At 35.2% G+C, this 18,029-nt stretch overlaps 1 protein-coding gene across 8 annotated transcripts in view; it reads right to left on the reverse strand.

Annotated features, from left to right (window-relative positions):
• Positions 1-18,029, reverse strand: part of LOC139117497 (adenomatous polyposis coli protein-like) — a 90,882-nt gene that overhangs the window by 47,048 nt on the left and 25,805 nt on the right. The window contains exon 1 of one of the 8 annotated variants that reach the window (XM_070680655.1): positions 1,277-1,327. The exons of the other annotated variants lie outside the window; for them this stretch is intronic. The gene's annotated coding sequence lies outside the window, so the exon portion shown is untranslated. Of the gene's footprint in view, positions 1-1,276; positions 1,328-18,029 lie in introns of those variants that run through there. 8 annotated transcript variants of the gene reach the window in all.

The following is an 18,029-nucleotide window of genomic DNA, read 5'->3' on the forward strand; positions in this document are numbered from 1 at the left end:
TCTGAATCCACAAATACATTGATTGAAGTGCTGTCCTGTAAAATAGAGATCTCCTATGATCATTGTTGTGCACCCTTCAACTTGGCTGTTGACAGATGTCACAGTACTAGTGAAACTGACTACAACAATTGTTACACCTTTCTGATTTTGCCAGAACACACACCTGAACCTACTTTACCTCTGAGACTCAAATACCTGGAGAGTACCACTGCTCACGGGTTGCTCTTGTTCTCAGAAGAGCACGGCTGTGAAAGGGAAGTTGAGTTTCTATAGAGTGTACATGAAAAATGAGATACGGGGTGAGGCAAACATTGACCTGACATTGTTAGTGGATTCTGTGACTCACTGAAGGTTTGCCACCACTTCCTAGATTGTGTGTTTGGTTGTACAGAATTTCACCAAGATAGATGAAACATCAAGTAAAATGTCAAGGGTAAAATGTCTAGAGCTTTAAGTTACACTGTGAGCAAACAATGTCAAGAATGAGAGTTTCTTCTGTGTTGTACTTAAAGTATTTAGCAGTGTAGTGGATGTTACCATGACAACTAATGCACTTGAACTTGTTGGATGTTTTTACATTGACTTTCAAGAAATTCTTTGGCGGCTCAGAAGCAAAGCAAACAAAAGTATTTCAACATAAATTTGAACCTTAAATAAACATCTGAATCTTTTTTTCATAATTCTATTACAAAAAAAAGCTTCCATAACACAAATTAACTCTGCGGTATGAAACAGTCTAGCTTACACTCTGTTTGTCTTTCTCTGTGAGTTTGTTACTATGCCTGAAGCAATTCCTATGACATGTCCATATCGATTTCTCAATAAAGTATACACAACCAAGGAAGATGTACTGTGAGCAGCACATAAAACTCTTCTTCTGATCAATCTACTGCAGCTGACACTGATTGATGGTCACTTTCTTCATAAATCTTATCAGAAAAGTATGTTTCTGACATCATTCAAACAAGTTATGGGTAATAACAATCATCGTCAGGTACAATATGATCTACATGTATGACATTTTTATCAATATTTTTGTGATGAGTAAGTTCCAAATATAATAGTTTTTGCACAGGTACCTTTGTACATGAGAGTTGAACTGACCAATGCACTGCAAAAAGAGGGCCATTACTTCATTCTACGTATATGTTTGGTCTTTTCACTAGTCAAGGGTACATATCTGACATATTTAAGCATACACTGCACAATAATGTATATGTACCCAGGAGTTGAACATCAAGGGGAACATACACAAGACAAAGCACTAAAAACATACCGGAAAGCTTCAGTTGATGTGAATTTGATGCAGCCCACTGTAGTTACATGTACGCTAAGTTTGGTCCACAGTAATACATTTGTACTACAGTTGGACTTTGAAAGTACACATATATATTGGCGCATAGAGGGTTACTCACCCAAAACAAAGTCAGTACATTGGTCAAAAAACAACACATAAATCAATAAGTGCTAGGTAAACCCACATTCCCAGATAGTAGCACAGTGTATCATAGTGGTTTTCAAGCATTTGAAATGCCGAAGATTTGCAGTACAAGAAGGTGACAATCACAAGTAATTTTGTCTCTTGAAATTGTCTTTTTAGAGTACTGACATATAGAAAATGATCAAATTTGAATAAATCCATCTGAAATCTGAACTGCAGAAAAGGCTACAAGGGCATATGAAACACACTGTATAATGCTTCCTATCTGAGATTTTGATAACACAGCTTTGGGGGGACAACAGTGTGGATAGTATGTTGGCTTCCTATTACAAGAGTTCCCTGGGATTTCCAGGTGACTTTCAGAACACTTTAAAGATGAAATGTGATCACTGGAACGTGCACCTTATTATCCATCCTGATAAGAAACAAGCAAACTTAACAGAGATGTATGTTCCCAATTTCGATTTGACACAGTGTAATTATTTCTGAAATTTCTTTTGTAAATCGTTTAACCGAGAACACCTGATCCATATTTGGAATATAATGGACAAACCACAATGGTATTACCTGATTCTGATTTACATAATTGTTGCCCTGGATATGACCCATACAACAACATGACAATTCAATATCATCCCTTCAAAGTATTGAACAGTTTTGGCATAAGATAGTAATTGGTATGGATGGCATACAATGGTAAATCTACATGGCAATGATACCAACAAAAGATATGAAATAAATTTGCTAATTCATAACAAAGTTTCTCAGGTCAAACTTTCTTTACTATTCATTATGATATTGTTCTCAGTGTCAGTCACTTTAAACTGATATGATATCATGTGATGTGACAGGCAGTGACAAATCTGAAGCAATCTGCCATTCTCAAGCCATTTGAATAATTTCTTTGAAAATTACATTTCCACCACGGTACAGCAAACTAAGGTATCTGTTCAGCCTGACCGCGATTCCAGAATATATTTGGTACTACTACCACCTTAAATCTGAATTGTGTAGACTACTCAACCTTTGCTAAGACACTGGAAGTATGTTACTGAAGGTGGTACATTATTCTCTGCAAATTCAACTATGCTGAGTATATGACAATATGGGCTCCCTGGAATTGCTATGGGAATCAGTTGCTTTATCATGTACATGTTATCAGTGTTTTACGTGACTGAGCTGCATTTCTCCTGAGGAAAACTTACTTCCATCGGAAATTGAAAATCCCAAACAGGGAGAAAACTGCAAGTCAAATTCTTAAAGCTGTTTCCTGTAGATCTTTACATCCCACTTTCATCATCCAGGTTCAATTTCATCAATGTTGATTTCAGTGATTCATTGGCATGAACAAAGAGAGTCAAAAGTCAATAGTTTTCTTTTTTTTCATGTTCATGGCATATTTTAATATTTATTGATTCATCTGTGTATACCTAAAATGAACACACATTTCTGGCAAATTAAAACCTAGTCACATATCGAAATTCGCAGTGTGGGTTCATGACATGGTCTATATCAATATCAATAGTTTACACTAAACTCCAAAAAGCACATAGTCAGGAACATTACTAGGCAAATACTGCATGATTTTGATATTCAATAATTCCCAAAGTTCATTGAAACAAGTTAAGCCTCCCCTTTTCACCGTTAAAATCATCTGAATTGATCATATCCTATGCCACATGGACCAATCCATTTGTATTGACAGGGTGGGGGTTGGCTGCATTGTAGCTATGGAGATGCAAAGTCAAAGGTTACTTATTATTTGAAATATGATGTAAATTGCAGCATTAGTCATATCTATTACAGTATTGAACATGTGATACTATGCAGGCCGGCTAATGTAACCGCTAAATGGACCGTCATTTCAAAGGATTATGCTGCCATCAATATGCAATCAACTTCTTACAATTGTATCAGAGAAACTTCACTTCCTAGATTAACAAATACTAAACCCAACCTGATTGATAAAATTGGTGTATAGTGAATGACTCATACACTGTACAGTTCAGGAGGCTATCACTGGGAAAAGTGCATGGAAGAGGCACATTGACCCAAGTCACTCACTGATGAGTTTTATTACTGAGTGCAGCACACACTTTCAGGCCATAGTGCAAAATGCTTCAAGGTGATTACTACCAATGTTGATATTACTGTGGATTGAGAGATACTACACACAGACCTAAATTCCCAGTAGAACATTTGAATGAAAACTGTCAATGACATCTGCTTGGTTTTTTTCTGTAATTTCTCTCCTTCACTTTCACCCATACAGACTCATCTTGATGTCTAATATCTTCTAACTTCCTTTCTATGTGTCTGTTGCCACTATTCTCTGCTTTCATATCTGACTGGCCCTATTTTAACTTCAACTTTGAAGGCTCTCTGGAAAAACTAACAATAACATTGGTGTCCTTGGTGGTTGGTCTGAGAACACCTCCATCCTTCCAAGGCAAATCATAATTTCTAGATGGTATCAATACCAGAGCTGGTGCGTTGTAGTATGGCAAGCTTCAGTGAAGCAAATCTACATTTATTAATGTAAAGATGTTGAGCAATCTACTTCTGTGGATTGCATTTATACCACAGTCACACACTTTAAATTTTATTACAAAATGGAATGGTTTACAAGAATTTTTGATTTTCATTTCTCTTTTCTGACAGACCTAACATCTGCTCCGATGAAGAGTCGAGAAAAAATTTTAGGAAATGGGTCAAGCTGTACAAGTGTCCTACACAATGCTGTCACAAAGAACACACATTAATAACCGTAAAACCAATGGCAGCCACTGAATAATTTCTCAATATCTGTCACAGCAAGATTGATACATAGTCATGTTTATACCTTCAAACCCGTTTTAAGGCCCCAGGTCATTTACGCTAGATTTGATCAATTTCCATCCCATAACAGTGAGTGCTGAATCCTGCCTGTATTGTGAGGTGCCGCGAAACACAATGACTCACTACGCCTGTATCATTATCTCCACCACATTTGTAGCAAGCCCCAAGATACCACTTTGTGCCCAGTCACAGAATAAGTCATGACAAATCACATTACGATTGCCGGCATAATTCTATAGAAATAAAATCCAGCCGATTATACCTAGAATGTGGCGGTATTCTTTCTATGATATGATACTGGCACCGGGTCAGTTAACTTGAGCAAGAAAATACAGCTTCTTTGGCTACTGACATCCTCCTCGGAATAACAATGTCTTATTTAGCAAGCAGGAGGCTAATACACATGTGGCTTTGAGCAAAGAAAATGTGACTTATGCAGCCTTCTATGCAAACAATGAGGAGCAGTGGATCTACAGGCTGGAAATAGATAAAGCTATCTAGTTAAGCAATGTAACGAGACATTGGTCCAATATTGTCAGATAAAATTCATCACATGTGCAGCACCAATTCCAATATTGCCAGCCATCCTTGCATCTAGACATATCTATGGAATGTTAAATCGTTGAAATTATTACAGTACTCTATTTTTATCCACCTGATCCATTATATTCTACCAATATCCAATACCTCCAATATCTTGCGATATCATTCATCTTTGTATTACAGTCAACCTATCATTTGGCCATATGTTACCTTCTGTGTTCTAACAGAGCAAAATATGAAACAGATATAATGTACTGACCGGAGATAATATCATATAAGCAGTGCCAAGATAGAATCTATACAAAATGCTATGTCATGTAAAATTATCGTAAATACATTCTAAACAGACTAAATTTAGTACCAGTCATTCCTAGTGTACTTCTTTCTTATCACCAAATATTATGCACATAAATTTGTAACTTATCCAGATCCTGCCATGATATAAAAATCCATCCTTGGAAAGACATGATGAAAAAATCATGAATTCAAACAATTTCCAAAAAGTGGTGGAAGAAGTTCAACAAATGCCATTGAAACAGTTACATGAGGTGATTTACCATTTCTCGGCCTGTATTTTGGTCTGTGCCTATCAACACAATCAAGGATGCCATTGAGAAACTTCTCCCTGATTGGTCCATTAAATCCAACCTGCATCACATGACGTATCTTGGATAGACTCAACTTCTCCATCACAGACACACTTAATAAGATAGATGGCAGCAGATAGTGAGTCTGTGTGGCTAATTTACTGTTTCAGACTGTGCTAGCAATATAATTTCATTGATGTAAGATTTCTCTATTGCCTCTGGGCTATGCCATTTTAAGGCATGATATTGATTGAGCTTTGCAAGCCAGTAGGAACACAATACCTATGCCAGAAAATTGGCTGTACTTTCAACACACCTGTGTACACTTCCACTCTAAATTACTTGAACTGGTGAGGCAATCATGACAGAAAATGACCTTTTTAAAAATTTATAAAATACATTCAAAAAAATAATTTTCATTCATCCATAAGTTTTGTTTCTTCTATTAAAAAATTGATGAGTTACAAGAATTTATCATGTCATTAATTCTTGAAAAGTAAATATACCATACAAATTACAATGGAATGATAATGACAACAGCATAATCGGTTGTGAAATAATTATTTCTGAAGGCGGCCTCCTCTTCCTCTAATGAGTGAAAGTTAAGTATTACCAAATCTATTGGATGGCCTAGTTTATTATTTACACCAACACTGTACAAAACACAACATCAAATGCACAACTTTGCATTTGAACTTTGAATTTCAACCTACATTCACACTCCATTAGGGCAATACTGCAATGGCTTCATATCAAAGACATGCTGTCAGGCTTTTAAGACCAGTGACCTGCCAAATATTTTCACTATCTTTATACTTGTATGCAACGACAGTTTTGTAATCAACACAAAAAGGCCTTAGTTAAAAGATTAAACTAAAGACACTGCCAATAATTAACATTGTTGGGATGGCTGATTGATGGCTATTTTAGCAGAGAATTAATATCTCAAACTGCTACCTACGAGTAATCACCATCAACCATCTTGACAAAATATATCGATATACAACTATAACAGCTATGTTCCAGCTTCATCCATCTCTACCATCTGTGTCTTGTGATTAGAATAGAAAATCAATCCAGTTTCAAATTGGTAGTCAGTACACATGAAATAATTGTCTTGGAAACCATTCCCACCTTACAACCGGGTGAAATACATTGATTGGTTGCTATGGAAACTTGCAACCGAGTAAGTACCCAAATGGTCTGCATAAAAGGTAAAAAATTGACTTCCCAATAAAAATATGCTGCAGTACGCAGCATTCTATTGGTTGCAAATTGAGTCAATATGACATTAAGAGCTTATCATTTTTTGGTTACCGGGCTAGAATTTGACAATATATATTTCAAGAAAGAATCACTGATAACTTTACATATGTAAAATCATCCTACCATCTTTTTAAAATATAATGAACACAAATACCTGACACCAATGCATGGAAAATACCAGCTTGGAGAGACTATGATATAAAAAGATATTTCTAACAGTCACTGCATCGTACCAGGATCTAATATTACTCACTGTTTCATAATGTACACAGTTATAAGGTACTCACATATGTTGCAATGCATGTTGATGTCAAATGATGTACGTGCACAAAGATTTGTAACCTGTTCATCCCCAATTCCCTGTAAACCGATCAACAATCACCATTGGTTTGGGCCAAACCATGATGGTGAATGGGTAACATTATAAAGTTATCTGTGTCCTACACATTGAATTTCCTGGCATTTGTATTTCTGCTCATCAAATGTTGGTCTGACCTAGCAATCCACCTACACACGATACCCTGAATACATATTTATTTGCTAAATAAGTGACATTTTACAGGATTCTGATGGTGAAATAAATTACACCTAAAAATGTCAGATTATTTTCCATGACGTGATATATGATACAGCATTCACATCACTCATTAGATGTTAGATAACCTGAAGAAAGGCAGTTTTCTAGAAATCACACTTTGTATTCAACGGACCAAAAATTCACTTTTACTCTTGCAATTTAGGGCTTCTTTGGGGTCACAGTATCCTGTAAGAGTTATGGTACAAAAATACATGTATGGGCACTTTTATGCTGTGGTAAGGTAAGCATTGTTCAAAATATGCGGGAAGAACACATTGGCTATTCACTAAAGGGACAGTCCCATAAATCTGTTTTCAGCTGTCTTTGCCCTTCAGTCAGAATTCTACCATGGTAAAGGAAAGTAACAGAGAGTAGCGTGTGATGCTGTAACTTCACAACACACATATACACCTTTCTGAACCATAAAGGGTACCATAAATTGGTATATATTGATAAGTCTCATGTACACTTAAACTCCAAATCACATGTTCAAACTAGAATTAGCATGGTACTTTCCCTGGTTTGCTCATGGTTAGATAAGCAGAGACAAAGATAAGGCTGACATCTATGGCACAGGTGATTAATTTTGTGAAAGCAGCTATCTCTCATCACATTATCTGATGAAACTATTACCTGTATGGGACTTCTAACTTATCCATTGCATGTCCTGAATGTGGATAAAGAGGTCTTCCCATTTGTTGATACGCAAAGACTGTGCAAAACTGTTGACAGTAGGACGTGTATATGACCGTACTAGACAATCTAAACAATGATGCATACCAAAACTTGCCCGCCAGTTACAAATATTTCTCAGTAAATTCATTCATCTGAACAAATGCCATTAAATCTTCCATCCACTAAGGACTACATTTACATAAATAACAGCTTTAGAAAGGAAAATTTGTTCAAAGAGGAAAAGCGAAACTGTAATTTGAACCTTGAGGTTGTCAAACAATCACAGACAGCTAAACCATGTCCTATATTGAGTGTATGGATATCACTATGGTGTAACATATTCTGAAGCAAGTCTGCACTCAAGATGAACTCACTGGAGCTGTTTGATACTGTATATGGAAACCGAATGAGTACCCCATCATTTCCAATGTACTCATGACATACTGTATCTCTTTGTAGCTTTGAACCATCAATATTGAAATAGACATCTGTGTGACCTTCAATTGCACTGTTCATATTCCAAATCTCAATTTCCCCTTTGGAGAGAGTTATTTGCATCAAGGCTATTGGTCTATATGTCAGAATGCCAAAACTTCTTCACCTTTTGACATATTTGTATTATAACAGCCACATCACAAAATACAATTTCAATATTTGAGGTGCCCTTCAAACCAATATGAATCTACCCTAGATATCAAATTTCTTTTTATATGCAACACATCATAAGAATTTTCTTTGAATTGCCAGTAGTAATATTTACGGAAAACCATTTTAGAACATAATCATCTCATCAAAGTTACTACATTTTGGCTCTGTTACAAAATTTCTGCATGTCTTCAAGAATATTTCCCTAGGATACTGACACCTCACTGTTCAACTGTTATTTTGAAGCTTGGTGGACCCATGTTACTTTCAGTAAAATTCTTTCATATCGCACATTTCCATGTGTTGGAGCAAACAAGGCCGGTAATGAAGGGCTATCTTTTATAGATAACACCAGAGGCAGCCAATACTTACGTAGTCCTGAAAATACTAACACAGGACTACATGTAAGTGTAACTGTAGCTGTTTAAATCGTACATACAGTAGTCAATCAGGTGACTACATAGTGACAGAGTAGTGATGGTGATTGTTGCAGTGGTGATAAAACTAGTGATGATAATGTTTGTGGATATGGCGGTGCTGCGTGTAAATAGTTGTGTAAATAGTGTAGCATTTTGTAGAGTACTATGATGATGGCGTGAATGCATGTAGTAACATGCGTTCTATGAAATTGGCTTGTACTTATGTGTACATCTAGTTTCATCTCAAGCCTTGTTCCCTTCTCAGTGACTTCACAGATTTATGGAACATTTGGCAGGGTTTGAAATACTGTTGACAATCTGACACAGCCTGCCTGTATTTGTCACTTGCATTGATCACTGTGTTCTGGTGATACTACTCATAATTTACATGTAACAAGCCAAATAGCATGTAGGTCATCCACTACTTATCAGTGTAAGGGTGGGGGATGGAGCCAAGACTACCCAGGCAAAATAGCATGTAGGTCATCCACTACTTATCAGTGTCAGGGTGGGGGATGGAGCCAAGACTATCTAGAGTTCTCAGCTCAAGCTGATGGTTATCACATGATTTACAGTGTACTCCAAACATTCTTGGATGTGGAAGACATACCACAGATAATAACAACATAACAAGAGATAATGGATTGCCAAAACAACTGTAGCCTTTCATATCCAAACAAGATTCAAGACTTAAATTATTGCCAACAAATGAAAGACGACAGCTAGGTATTCTCTTCAAAATGTTTCTATTGATTTATCACTAATTAAAATGACTGTATATCAACTAGTTGCATGATGGTCATGTATGCTTATACATGTACTGAACACTCCATCACTACCGACCACAAGATCTTCGGAAGACAGAATTCTCTTTTCAATCAGGAAAATATGTAATAACCCGCATAATCTGGCAAGCAGATTGTTAAAATAGTTAATAAGTGGGGACATTTATACAAATATGGTTTACTATTGGTTTGCTTTCAAATAATCTTTACATCAACCTGCAAACAATTGATAATCATTTTTGTACAAAACTTTCTGAGAAACAACATAGAATGTTGATAACAAGTGTTTCACTCCAGAGCCAAGAATTTTTGTGACTATGGTACCCATACATGCCTAAATTTACCTTTACACTGCATCATTTGCAAGAATTATCACTCTGGTTTTCTATCTTTTCAATAATTTATTTCTTCTTTCCTTACAATCTTCACTGACATAAATTTTACATTTATTTACATATTCATTTCCAAAAACCAATGTTACACACACACAGTATTCATACATGTAACCTGTAACTTACACCCATCTGTGTCCTGTCAATGCATAAAATGGAAAATGCAGACAGCTAAAATCAAACATTTGAGTGAAAGCACACCATTGAATGCTGAACTGGCCTGAGGCAATACATAACAGCCATATGGTAAAATAGTAGAGCCAACCTACTTTTGAAATACAATTAATAGAATTAAACCTGGTAGATTTTATCAAAGTAATATTGAACACACAAACTTTCTGAATTTATCAATGAACCATGTTGATCATTGGAGAATTGGCAACCTAGTCTAACGAGACCATGCAGAAACTGTCAATATTCTACATGCATTTGAAAAAATATCAAAGTGAAAATCAGTTTAATTCATACTGATGAGGCACATAGTAAGCCTTAACAAGAGAAAATGACTGCTAAATTTGTCCTGACATTGGCACTACTAGTGTTTACAGGGCAGCAATTACCGTACCACACACTGCAAACAAATGAAGCCAGACAAGCTAAAAATATCAAACCCTGAGCAAACATCACTGCCATAGGTAGAGCTGCTTTTGATGAACTGAACCCTAGTAAAAGCAGGTCACACTGGGTCACAGATAAAATGGAGATGTGTCAAGACTAATAAAACACCACAATATGAACCAACAACCCATCTCTTATCTCATGGCAAAAATAAAATTTTTTGAATGGAAGTAGCCATGAGGAATAGCATGAGGAATGGTACACATCAAAAATGTATCCTAATATTATATGACATTTGAATCCAAATTTTGATGAATTTGTAAATAGGTACACTTCATCACCAGAATACTGTAAAACACTTTGATAAGCCGCATGTTTTTTAAGCTTTTTTTATTTTTATTGCAATCAGCTGGTTTTAAATTTGGCTGAAATGACATCTTATAAAACCATAGTAAAACAGTAAAAAGTTTAAATTAGGGACATTTTAAATTAGAGGATTGAATGACTTAGCTAAATTTGCTAATTTTAAAAAAGATGTTGGTTTAAAAAGGCATGTTTTACAGTTTATCATGAATGTACCTGACCTTTCATACACAGAACAAACAGAAACTTGTTGAAAACATTTTTTTCAATTACAGAAACCTTTCAAAATGCATCGGATAAAATTGAATCAAATATCAAAATTTACCATATTTATATAAATACTTACATAACCTCAAAGCCTAAAGCTACAAATTACTCGGTATATTTAAAATAGGAAGAATGTTCCATAAACATTCATTTCACCAAGATGGTCTGCTGTGTTTAACTACCTGCATGCTGTAATAAAGGTTTCTCCAGACAAATTTCTCAAGAAGCTGAAGACATCTTCATTTGTGATAAATATTGACTGTTCTGCTCAATACAGAGCTGAGGAATCACTTGAACCAGTGATTGCTTTCCTTGTTCAACATACTGAGATAGCTATTAGCTTTCCATATTTCAATCATTTGCTCTGTTGATTCTGTACTTCAAGTGTTGTTAGTTCTCTTCTCCACTGGACATTCTGGTAAACATGTAAAGGTCAAGATATCTGCAAAGAACTTCTACACCCACAACGCCACTATGAAGTTCACGAAACTTGTCTGTCTTAGCATTTTATCATGATATATTTGAATACAAACTTACAACATTGATGAAATATTCCTGTTAAATGTGAGCAATCTTATAGTGGCTGTATTTGAGGACAAGTGAAGTTAAATGTGTGTATAAAATATAAATTGTACATGTCTGTCACATGTGTTTATAGTATACATGTACATAACCAAAGGGTCAGACGTACTTGTAAATATAAAGTTGAAACGTGTTTCTAACATGTTTTCCATTACCTTGACACTTGTTCTAGTTTCCAAATATTTTCAGGGGTGAAAAAACTTCAACACAACTGATGACAAAATTATTATTCCGTTAACATAACAATGATTAATTTTAGTTTTAACACTCTGAAAAATGAAAGCTTCTATCATAAACCTACACATTCACACGTACATAATTATCTTCACCACATCTGCAGTTACCGGTATAACACCTTATTATAATTTTTTTGCTGACTATACCAGTACTTGTATAGTTCGTCAGAGTAAGAGGTTTCTCTAAAGAAGAAAAACCTCTGTAATAGGAATGACTCAGTGTAAATCCCGTCCTTAATTCCCTAGGGTCAAATAAGTCTAGCTAATCTTATCACTGGGTTCTATCAGGTTATTTTTCTGTTAAAGGGTACAGATTTTCCCATTTTCCACATGGAAGATTGCATTGTTGCCATCAAGCAGAAAATGTACTCTGCTTTGTGCTTTGCTGCATTCTTTTTAGTCTGGGAGCCACTCTCCACTTTGAAAGGACACAGTTTTAAGCTCCAGGAGTGACATCCCGAGTGATACTTTCAAATGGTACATGGACAAAGAGTACCAACATGATTACTCTTGAGAAATATACAATACAGGTTTAGATAAACTCAGCTTTTGTTTTCCTGTCTCAAGACGATGATATATCCATTCTGTGAAACACTCTCTCCAGTTTTGGCAAAGTTAATGAAATGAACCACTCTGGGTAAATTGAACTTTCCAATTATCATACTAATATAAAGTGTGTGATGTAATAATGTAGTATGTCCATATACAAATTTTCTTTGTGATTTCAGTGGCTCACGTCTCTTCTTTTTTGTTTGCTGACAATACACACATATACTATCAGAAATGTTTGAACCAAACCTATTTCTTTTTCAGTTTCTTTTTGATTCCCATGCAACTTGCATTCTTAATCAAATGGCACAGCTTAATAAGACAATTCATTGCCTGAAGAGCTCCAGAGTCCAGATTATGGAATAGCTATTGGGTTACATGGCAGGATGTATCATGTGGGAGCCTGCAGTTAAATCAAGATTCTCATTTACAACCAGTCTGATCTCCATTTCAGAATCTGCATTCAATCTTTTGAAGTTTCCACAGTCTGTGTGTTTCCCCCAGTGGGGAAGAAACCTATTCCTGATATCTTGCAAGTGCACAATGCAGAAACTGACACATTGTATAGTACCTCAAGGCTTTGATATATCTTATTTCTATGCAAGACTTGTCCTTGGAGTAAGATATCAAGGCTGTTTTTTCTTTCCAGTACCTGGATTTTGTTCACACCTACATGTAAATATAAGTGTTCCTTGAAATTTGCTATTTTGCCAGAATTTCCTCAGATTGCAATACCAAGTTTTCTTACAAAAATCAATCTTTCAATAAGTCCAATGAAATGCAACAACACATTGTGGAGTCTCCAAAAAAAAGTATGTATGTAATGATTTCTCTTGTATCTGATCTGCACACTAATTAAATCCGGGTAGATTTACACTTAAAATTCTATGTCATTCTGCAATCAAATTGTCTATTTCATGTACATTCTTCAATCTATGTCTTTGTCTTTCAATGAATTTTCTTTACTTGTGACAAAATTTTGATGATGATGATAGTTTGATGCAACAGTAGAGAGGTACTTAAGGTGAAATATTCACTCATCCAAGCCATCCATCTACAGAGATCTGACATGCCAATGGATAGACTGGTGTGTACATCTAGCCCATAAATCTTGAAGGAGCTCTGAAACATATGTATTCCACTTGCACAGAGCAATACCCGGTACATAGAACACAAGGGAACTGTAAAATGTACATACACTTGATCATAAATATGCAGAGCAACATCCCCTCATACTTTCTCTTATCCTGTAGAAGCTACACTAAGACACTACGGTATATCAAAGATTCTGCTTCGAATTTTGCACTCATTTGGTTTACAATTTATGACTTTTGTAATTAGGTAAAGAAAGCATACTATTTTGACACAATTATAAGAAAAGATTGATGACACCATCAATGCATTCTCTGAGGAAATCTTGTTCCTGATAGTAATTACTCGCCAGAGATACTAACACAACGCAGGAATCTGAAATGAATAAATTTACTTTGCAACCAATAGAAAAAAAGAAATATGAACTGATAATGAATGGTTTACTGCTGATCATAAATTCATACAGCATGCCATGGTAATTACAGAGTTATAAAAATATGAACTGAAATTAGAGGGAAGCAACTAGGAATGATGGCAGTACTGCGCATCCAGGGTAGCAGAGTAACATGTCCGTTTGGCCAGACTGTGCTTGCATCCTAAGGCTGAAACTAATGACACAGACTAATGACAATGACATCTCTTATGAAAATAAAAGTTGATTTATCATATGTGATACTAGTTCTTTTCATTTACATATACAACATGTTGCAATATCCATCCTTTGAAAAATGCTTTTCTCCTAACTGTTTACACATACATATTCTTATTTACATGTAAATGTATAAATTTATGTACATTTTCTATATTCAGTTAAAGACTTAAATTTTCTTGCAGAAAAGTTAGCTTTAAATTCAATTTAATTGAAACCGTAACTTGTATAATATTCAATTACCTAAAGCCTATTTCTCAAATGACAATCCATATTTTGCTTTCTTTCAACCAAGGATAGAAAATATTGAGCAATACCTTGTGTACGTGACATCTGTAGTGATGGGCTGGCATTACTCCAAGACCCCCTGTTTCAGCTACATGTAATCAGCCAATCCACACCATCCTCTTTGTTCAAAATTCAACCTTGTGAACTGATGCACATCCAATCAGAAATGACGAATGGCTTGAAAGCTCCGAGGCCAGCAAACCACACCTGATCACCAAAAAGCTTTCACCCTGATTTCCTTCTGTGCTTGTGAAGGTGTGAAAACTGAGACCTAATTACGAGTCTTTTGTAAACGGAGATGAAGATGTCCATACGCCAAATGCACACCACTTATTACATGTATTCAAGTGATAAACCTGATTACCTTTGATTTGATATCACTGACCAGAATGTGAATAAGGATATACTATAACCGATAACTTGCATTTTCTATGGCGTAATTTCACTTCAGTTCAGTGAAGCCAACACTTGTTATTGACAATCTATGATTACCATCACTGGGTCTGTGAAGTATGCATAGTAATTACAAAATCAAGCCATTACATGTATGTAATACACTTTGCACCTCCTAAATGAAAGTCTGAATATGTTGCTAACACTTCACTGAAAGGTGCATTCACGATATATCAGAATTCGTTTTTTTCAAAATTACTGTTTAAAGCTGCGTATTGCTACAAATTTTTGGGGTGCACTAAACCCATATTTAGTGATATTTGAACATGTGAAAGTGGATATGTGTTTGTGAGAATACACAATCCTTGGAGAATGTTGTTACTGTATGGCAAGCACATATTCAGCCCAAGACAAATCAACAAACACATTGATATAAACTGCCAACCAAACGCCTAATAGTATAAAAAAACTTAAATTCAAACTATCAAATCAGTGAAACTCATTTAAGGCAATTCTTTGTGTGACAAACTTTGTTTAAGTAATAAACTTTTTGTCACTGAACGTGTCGCTTGCAAGTGAAGAGAAAAATTGAATTTTGAAGCACTGTCATACTTAATATTTAGTAATATATATACGTTGGAAAATGGTATTTTATTTTATTTTGAACTCTGGTTTATGTGTGAAGACCTTTGCTTTCCAATACATGCGTAAATACATACGTTATATTTGATTTCGTCAATATTCAGTACCAGTGTCTTACAAAATTTCAAATTTTAAGCTTTCCTGAAAAAAAATTCATTGACCATAAAAGTGATTAAAGGCAATGACCACAGCCTTGCATCTGATGAAATTTTGTCAGCACAGGCCAGACATCTTATCAGGGATCACACTGATGTTCATCCTAGACAACTTAACAGGTAATGTAATCTCCTCAACTCAGCGACAACAAAGACTGCATATTGCTCTGATCAGACAGGATACAATCTCACTGCACAGGCGGAACATTCATTGAAAAATCTTATTAAATTACATAGAAGGTTGAGCCACCTGCATTGACAAGGGATGTAATCATGTAAGCATTTTAAAATTAAATTATTATGCTTTAGGCAACAAAACTATGAAAAACATAATGTCATAATGCCATGTATGGCTTGCACATACATATTTGGTACAAAACTAAATGAAACGTATACAGACGTGATCATGAACAACAATACGTTTATGATGAAAATAATTATAGCATAATGAATACATTTCTTGAGCAAGAGAAACGACTCAAACAACAGAGAGAATTAAAATTGTCATTTATTCTGTCTGTGTCAACAAGAACTTGTTTGTGCAGTAATATGGTAAACAGCATTGACAATACACCTGCATCAAATAGGAGATGTCGGCCATATTGGAATTGCACCTACAATGTAGGATGATGAAAACATAGCTTCTATTTCCTTCAAATCAGTCATTGATATTGCAGGGCTCTCTGCTCTCTGTGGTTTCTGTCTGATTAAGATATCAATTTTACAATAAATAATACCTACGTTTATCATGGAACACATCATTGTTTCATTAGAAGATAATACGTGTATGTTGGTTGATACATTGTTCTGAAAAATTCCATCTCATACATGTATCAGGATTAGTATTTGTATATTCTCTCATATATTGCATGTGTGCTTTTCAAATAATTTACAATGACAAAATAACTGATGAGACTACATGAAACCATCTGAACAAGTCTGTTTGAACGTCCTCTACTCATGGACAACAATTACACATACCCTGGTATACTATGATAATGGCCAAATGAATGCTGTAAATTTTGTCCTACTGAAGGATGACAAAATGTTTATTACCAGCTTGACATTGATACGTGGTATATGATACTTCACATGGCAATACAATTTCTTAGCAAACAGTCTGGAAATGTCTCACAATGCCTACGGTAAATATTGTCAAGAGAATGGTTTTCTCTCTGTGAACAACATTTGAGCATTGTCCATGACACAAGTGTAATATTGGGAAATTAATTAAATTATACCTGTAGCTCTAGACTGAGAGATTGTCTCAGTCTAAATAAGTATTGGAGAATTAAAATTTGCCATTTCTTTAAAATCCCTTCTCAACCACAATTCATATTCTGGTATTCTCCTGTCAAATAATGTATACTTTTTCATTCTTTCTCAAATTTACTCAAGTCATTTATTCCTCCAACACAATAATTTGATAATAGTTCAATACACAAAAATCATAGTTCAGTACAGAATTGAATTAGTGACATTATTATATGAAAGAACGGGAATAATGAGACAAAGAGATTACCTAGAAAAGTACTTTCAACTCTGAACACAAACCTTAAGTCTACACAAGGCACAGAAAAATGCATCTCTCCAGGGATACCAGCAAAAATGAAACAAACTTAATTGCAATCATAAGTGTCCTTTACTTTAGTAATTTACAACTTGATATCTGTGGAATAAGAATGGGACAGATTTCTGACTGTGAGTTCCAGTTCTGATCTGTCCATCTGAAATTTTCTAATCCAATTAAAAACGTTTTGCAAGCTTTTGTTGTTCGAATAGCTTTTGGATCAAAATTAGAAAAACTCGCAGGAATCGGGACAAATTTCTGTTTCCTCTATTAAGGCAAAGTCAACTGTATCCTTTTTACAATCTATTTAATCTTTCATGCATGAGATTCTAGAGTATGAAATACATATACATGTATTGTACATTGGTATCATTGCTAGCTTGTCTGTATTTAGGCCAGAGGCCAACTTCTTTTCCGGTGCCCGCTCACATTTCCACCATCTAGATGAGACACAGTGGGTGACTGTAATCATACTAATGTTGAATTATGCACACACATAATGCACTTACATGAGAGC

Source organism: Ptychodera flava, chromosome 18 (genome assembly GCF_041260155.1).
Source record: "Ptychodera flava strain L36383 chromosome 18, AS_Pfla_20210202, whole genome shotgun sequence".
Taxonomy (NCBI): Eukaryota; Metazoa; Hemichordata; class Enteropneusta; family Ptychoderidae; genus Ptychodera; species Ptychodera flava.